The sequence below is a fragment of the Macaca nemestrina genome, chromosome 8 (genome assembly GCF_043159975.1).
Source record: "Macaca nemestrina isolate mMacNem1 chromosome 8, mMacNem.hap1, whole genome shotgun sequence".
NCBI lineage: Eukaryota > Metazoa > Chordata > Mammalia > Primates > Cercopithecidae > Macaca > Macaca nemestrina.
Window position 1 is genome coordinate 142,141,267 of NC_092132.1, and position 7,421 is coordinate 142,148,687.

Here is a 7,421-nt window from a genome sequence, read left to right on the forward strand (position 1 = left end):
CACAAGGCTGCTGGGAGGAGCGGATGAGGGGCTTGGTGAATATGCTGTGTAATCCATGAAGCACGTCGTATGTGTGAGACGTGGAGCTGTGTGGATAGCCGTTCTGGAATCATTGTATGAAAACGATGGAAAGCACATTCGTAGTTCTGCCTGATGATACCACTGGGCACCTGTGTTGTACATGCCTGCAACATGGGTGAGGCCCGAGTCAGTACAACTCCCAGTTTGGTTTTCATGCAGTTAGAAAGGCCCGAGGGGACCCTTCCCCCCTCCAGCTGTAGGAAGGAGGTGGCTGTCCCCTGCCTATATTTGATGGGATTGTCTGTGGCTCCTTAGGGACAGGAATGCAGGAAGAGGGGAAGTAAGCCGGCCTGACTGCTCGCTAGTCAGCCTTCCCCCAGGGAGGAGTGGAGGGTTCATTTCATGGTAACTTGCCAAGTCTTTCTTAACCCATCTGCTCTTAGAAATGACCAGCATGACAAGGAAAAGACCCGTTCGAGACAGATGGGCTGTGTGTCCCCTGCGTTTATGGCTTTGTGGCCTCAGAGCTGCCAGAACTCGATAGCTTTCTGGGGAATGGTGGGTCAGCCAAGGGGCTGAAAATAGTGAGAGGAAGAAAATTCCCCCTCGCTGCTCTGGTCCGGGAGTGATTACTGAGGAGAGCAGCATGGACGCCCAGCCGTGGGGTTCCTCTCAAGCACGCCCTCACCGCAGTGGGAATGCGGGTCTCAACCTCCCTAGGCCTCCATGATTTTCATCTGTCACATACTCACCTCCAGCAGGGATGTCTATGGTGATGAGATGAGGGAGCATCATAGCACATGTGGCACTTAGTAGGCTTGCAGAGAGTGGACGCTGGCGTCGGTGGAACAGTAGACTGGGCGCTGCATGTGGACGCACTCACGTGCTGGTGGCATGGGTGGACAGAGGAGAGAGGGACGCTCTGCGGTTCTTCTTTTGGTCTGTCACCCCCGATGTTGTGAGCAGAATCCATGAGTGTATTCTGTTGCCCCAGTCAACTTGATAGGCTGATTGCTCAATTTTCTGCTTCCACTTTTGATTTCTTAAGAATGGGAAAAGGAATATTTCAGTTACTTTTCTGGTTGATGGCATACATTCCTTGATATCACCTTAATGCTTTTTAATTTCTATGTATTTTGGATGCTGGAGCTTGCCTGACATCTGTGTTTTTATGCCTCACCCTCTCATGTAACTGTTGACCACAGCAGGACCAGAGAGAAGTGACCAGAGCGATTGGTAGCAGGACTAGGACTTGAATTTCCCAGCCTTTTGCCACCCAGCGGGCTCTGTTTTCTGTATTGCACTGCTCTTCCCTATTTCGACCCCTGTTAGGACAGTGGATGTGAAATGTAGCTGGGCGCTTTTGGGAGTGTGCTAGGAGTGTGGCAGATGCCTCAGACTGGCATTTTGCCCTGATTCTGAATTCTCATGGCTCAGAGTCAGTCTCTAGGCTACTGACTGGGAAGATACAGGAAGTTTTGTGTGGCAAACTATGCCAGGGCATTTTTTTCACCCGGCAATTTATTTGGTTTGGACTGAAATAAATCTCTGATATTGGTTTCTTTGCCAGTTATTCACTCTATTCTGATCTCTACCCATTCCACCTTTTCTTCATGGAACAATAATTTGACAGTTGGTTGTGCAGAACCAGAGTAAGTCTAGTTTGATTGGCGGGAAACGATTTTGGGTATGAAGTACCCTTTAGGCATTTATGGAACTCTTGTTTGCACCACCGGTGTGCTGGACAGTTTATAAATATTACTTCTTTAAACAAGGCCTATGGAGTCAGGCTGCCTGGGTTTTGCTAACTAGCTGTGTCATTTGGGGCAAGTTTTTAAGCTTATATAAACCTGACTTTCATCTATGAAATGGGATGACAAGGGGTCATTATCATCTCACAGGATCGTGCAAATGTGTGTGTAAAGTGCTTAGTTTGGTGCCTAAGACATAGTAACTACCATCTTCATCATATTTAAATGTAAATATTAAGAGCTAATAAATTTGTAAAAGGTAGTATACCCTTACCCCTTGAACCAAAGACTACTTTAGTTTTAAGTGGTTGGGTTAATTTATCACTTAAATATTGGCCTCTTGAATACCTTGAATTTCAATTGAACATAGCCAGAGGATTTCATAGTTGGACCGTTGCCTCTGGAAGTTGGAGCTTTGTTAGTTTGGTTGGTTTCACTTCTTACACTAAGCACGTGGCTGTGGGCACCTTTGTGGTGACTTCTGCTACTGGGGAATCAAAGCTTCATTAGCTTCTTTGGAGGAGATGATCTTACGCTATATGAAGCACTCAGACTTCGTTAACTATGTACCATCCAGACAAGACCAGGTGCTTCCCACAGCAGCCTGTCCTTTTCTTAGCTCTCTCATTAATCTAGCCTGTTCCTTCTATTCCTCTTTATACTAGAACTTCTCTTTGAACAAGGAATGTTGTTTTGCCACTGCTAGGTCCCCAGCAATTAGTAATGCCTAGCACATACTAGGTGCCTCCTGAATGTTAATAGGTGATAATCTAGCAGAACACAAGATGAATCCGCAGGTTGAGATTTAAGCTGTGTGGTATGAACACTGCATTGGCAAAATTATTAAATCAATTTTGTTAATACAAGTTTAAATGTCTTAGTAACTGACTTAGTTCAGTAATCATTTACTGAGTGTCTTCTAGGCCATACATTGGGGCAGAAAGGTAATAATATATGATCCCTGCCTCATGTGCAGGAAGTCTAGTGTGATGGACAGACACGCGCCAATGGCTGCCATGGAATATGGTGAGTATTAAGATAAAGGGGCACCCTTTGGAGCATAGAGCAGGGCTTGTGTTCTGGGAACATGGGCTCCATGTGAAAACACAGTTTAAATTAGTTTTCTTTTTTCCTTTTTTTTTTTTTTTTTTTTTGAGACAGAGTCTTGCTCTGTGGTCCAGGCTGGAGTACAGTGGTGTGATCTCGACTCACTGCAACGTGCTCCCCCCAGGTTGAAGTGATTCTCATGCCTCAGCCTCCCGAGTAGCTGGGATAACAGGTATGCGCCACCACGCCCGGCTAATTTTTGCATTTTTAGTAGAGATGGAGTTTCACCATGCTGGCCGGGCTGGTCTTGAACTCCTGACATCAGATGATCCTCCCGCCTCGGCCTTCTAAAGTTCTGGGATTATAGGCATGTATTTGTTCATCCTTTTAGATATCTGTGGGTAGCACTTAACTTTAAATGGGTACTAATTAAACTATTGAATGACTTTAGTATGGATTGAATGACTTTGCTCAGTCCTCATTTTTAATTTCCGTCATTAGAGGAAAAAAAAAAAATGCGGGTTGAATATCGCTCATCCAAACTGCTTGGAACCAGAAGTGTCTCACATTTTTTTACATTTTTGGATTTTTGAATATTTGTATTATACATGCTGGTTGAGCATCCTGAATTCAAAAATCCAGAATCTGAGCTGCTCCAATGAACATTTCCTTGAGCGTCATGTCGGCACTGAAAAAAAGTTGTGGATTTCGGAGTTTCTGGTTAGGGAGACTCATCCTGTATGGGCGTTGGGTTGTTGCAGGAGTTCTAGACCAGAGGTTAAGTGACTAGGCTTTGGTTTTTGCTTTGTTACTAAACAGGCTGTTTTCTTCCATAAGCTCAGCTTTAGATCCCCCAGTTGTCAAAGAATGGGATGGGCCATCTGATGTTTAAGGCCTCTGTTAGTTCTGACTTGGAGACCCCTGGCTTCAGTTCATCTTCCTTAAGAGTGGACAAAGAATATGGGAATTTTGAAATTGTTAGTCAACATCTACAGGGTCATTGCAGCTTGGTTTTGGGTAAAGGTCATCTTTAGTGAGCCCAGGGAGAAGCACTGGTTTAGCTGTCAGCTGAGAGGGGTAAGAGGTCCTATTAATTTTCCTCTGTGGTAGTGAAAGCATTGTTAAGCGTCACAGCGTTAGTGGAGCTGGCTGGAGAGAGGAGGGGAACTCACTGTTACAGGTTTTATTGAATGTCTTTTCAGTCACTAAATGCTTTTTATGATATGTTTTTCAGGATTTCAGTATTATATGATTTCTCTGTATTAAGCACAGGAAATTTAACATCAGCAAAAAAGAATGCTCTTTCTTTTTTTTATTTTTCTTTGAGATGGAGTTTTGCTCTTGTCACCCAGGCTGGAGTGCAGTGGCGTGATCTTAGCTCAGTGCAACTTCAGCCTCCTGAGTACAACGATTTTCCTGCCTCAGCCTCCCGAGTAGCTGCGATTACAGGTTCCCGCCAGCATGCTCGGCTAATTTTAGTATTTTTAGTACAGACGGGGCTTCGCCATATTGGCCAGGTTGTTCTTGAACTTCTGAGCTCAGGTGATCCTCCTGCCTCGGCTTCCAAAATTGCTGGGATTACAGGCATAAGCCACCACGCCTGGCCTTGAATGTTCTTTCTATGGGAATCTACAAAAGCCAGCTTTTGAGCCTAGTGGCAGAAAACTCTTCTTCATTGTTGAGCTGTGCTGGGAGCTTGGAGGGCTTCAAGCCCAGCTGAAAAATCTGTAGTATTTTCTGTCAGTTGACTGTCTTGGAGAACTTAGTGAGCACTGGGCTGGAGCGATACTGTCAGAGTTCATGAGCTGTTTGAGGCTCTCAAAGCCTAGATACTGGGGTTGCCCAAATACATCGGCTGGACTCACTATTTCTCTCGGGAGCCGGGGGGTGGAAAATGCTGTGGTCTTAACTCTGCTCCTAATTTCACAGTGCTGTTGTTAATGGTAAGAATGATTTCATGCGTTTGTATTTTGCTTCGTAATTCACAGAGAATTTTAAAATCCATTATCTGATTTTATTCCCTCAGCAGTTCTGTGAAAAAGGCAGAGCAGTTTTCATATCTTCTGTTTTCCCGTGATTCTCTTGTGGCTCACAGAAGCTAAGAGCCTTCACCAAGGTCATAGGGTGAATGAGTTGCAGAGCTGGGAGTAGAGGCTCAGGCTTCTAGTGACCCTGTTTCTTCCTGGATAGCTCGCTCTGGTGGCGCGCTGCTCAGGTAACTGCGCATGCTCGGTTTGGTCTTTTGTAAATCCCTGCCCCATCTCGGGAGAGGTTCTTGGGAGGCTTCTATTCATTTTGGAGCATTTAAGTATCTTGTCCTCTCTCCCTCCTCCCAGATGCATGGGCATTTCTGCAGGCCCCCAGGCTGGCCCTTGTGCATGGGGGTGTCTCCTGCCTCCACGTTGCTTGCATGCCCCCTTCTGAAGGTGCTCTTCTCCGCATGAAGCCCCATCGTGCCTGCCTCCATACTGCAGGCTGTTCAGTACATGTTACTGACTCAGCATCGTTGTTTTCTAGAAATGGGACGGGATATGGATGCCAAGTTCTTTTGTGTGTGAAGCCTGCGATTGTATCATCTTGCCTTCCCCATGTGTGCTCCTTGAGGGTGTCGCTGTGCTGCGGTCATCTGTGTTCCCTAGGGTGCCTCCCTTGGAGTCTGGGCTGTAGCAGACTTGCAGTCAGTGCTCATGGCCTAAATGAGAGGAAGGCCAACAGAGCCATTAAATCTGGAAAATGACAAGTGAGGGAAAGGAATTTTTATTGAAGGCATGTGAAAAAGAAATCTTTTTAGAAACGTTGACCTGTTTCTCAACTGGAGTTGAATTTCAGCTCAGAAAAGCAGCTGTGTGCCCAGAGGGCTTTGGGATTTCGGTTTGTGACAGATGAATTGAATTTCTTTTTGTATGAATGTATTATCCTTTTGTGGTTTTATTAGACCTTTCTCCCAAATGAAATCGATTTTTCTATAAAAGTCACACTTCCGTTTTGAGAAGTGTAACACTAATTGTATGGGATGGTCTCCCAAAAGATTACCTGCCGGGAACCAAACACACTGCTTCAGACTCATGGCCCCTGGTTACTGCCTGTGCAGCTGCAGGGGAGAGATGCACGCTCGAGCTGAAATCAGGACGCATGTCTGCATCTTCTCTTTCTTGACTGCTGTTTCGTCTCTGAGCTGGCCTGCCTTCAACATCTAGGAGCTTGGTGGGTGCAGACACATTATGGTATGGAGGAGGGATATGGTGTTGCAACAGCCAGGAGACTCGCTGAAGTCTCTGTTCTCTTCCTGCTCACTGCTCTGACTTTGTACAAGTCACATTTGTAGGGCTGTGCACAGTGGCTTACACCTGTAATCCCAGCACTTTGGGAGGCCGACCTGGGAGGATCTCTTGAGCCCAGAGTTTGGAACCAGTCTGGGCAACATGGTGAAACCCCATCTCTACAAAAAATGAAAATTAAAAAATTAGCCAGGTGTGGTGGCTCATGCCTGTAATCCCAGCTACTGGAGAGGCTGAGGTGTGAGAATCACTTGAGCCCGGGAAGTCGAGGCTGCAGTGAAACATCATCATGCCACTGCACTCCAGCCTGGTCAGAGCAAGACCCTGTCTCAAAAACAAACAAACAAACAAACAGCCATTTGTAATAGTGGCAGTAGTTAACTTTTGAAAGTTTGGAGAAAAGTTCCTAAATAACCTGTGACCATGGACAACTTACTTAGCCTTTCTGTGCCTCAGTTTCCTCATCTATGAAAAATAAGAGAATATGGTACTGATCTTACAGGATTTCAATGACAACTAAACGAGATCAAACCCAGACCCTGGCACCTCCTGAGTGCACACTCAATGTTATTATTTCAACATTTTACAGGAACAAGAATGCTAATGCGTCACTATGGCTAAACACAGTCTATAACTGGCGTTACTCATGGTATTGGAAGGAACTTGAATTCCATATAGATAGTGTGATGGAGAAAGTATTTTGGGCATTGGCAGCATTTATTCAAAGAACAAAGGACGTGTCTGTCCTGTGTGGAGAGCCGTTTCTGCTTGTTTCTTTAAATGCTATGGGAAAAGCAGTGGACCCTGTGCTGTCTGCTGGACAGCTTCAGTCTCCACGTATTGATTTGGCCAATTGTCGCTTGCTGTCATGGCAGCAGCAGTTGAAGGGTCAGCTTGTCTTAATTTGCATTTTTGGGTGTTTGTGCTATTTATAGACAATTAAGACACGGAAGCCTGTTTATGGCAAGCTGGCAAATTCAGCAAAACATGGAAAAACCTGTTAGCACAGTTTGCACGTGTGCAGGGACAGAGCAGCCAAATAAACACACACATTTTCCTGTATTTTAAAAACTCTCTGGAAAAAAAAAAAAAAAAAAAAGACATTAAACCATTGCCCAGATGGCTTACAGAGCTAGAGATTTTTCCTTGAAGTACATGAGTATGGCTGTCAGACATCTGAAACCTGAAGTCATCTTAAAACATCACCATCATTTTGATGTTACCCCCTACCCGCCCTTTTTTTTCCATTTGTAAGGGACAAGGATCCAGGAAGGAAAGTATCAACTTACAAAGGGTTTTGTTACAATTAATCGTTCATGTTCTT

General features: G+C 45.1%; 1 long non-coding RNA gene across 1 annotated transcript; it reads left to right on the plus strand.

The window, feature by feature from the left end:
- The first annotated feature begins 1,593 nt into the window (after positions 1–1,593).
- On the plus strand, positions 1,594–6,635 carry LOC139355927 (uncharacterized). Its single transcript, XR_011607230.1, has 3 exons — positions 1,594–2,798; positions 2,934–3,051; positions 4,846–6,635. It is a non-coding gene; the product is annotated as an uncharacterized lncRNA (long non-coding RNA).
- The last annotated feature ends 786 nt before the right edge of the window (positions 6,636–7,421 follow it).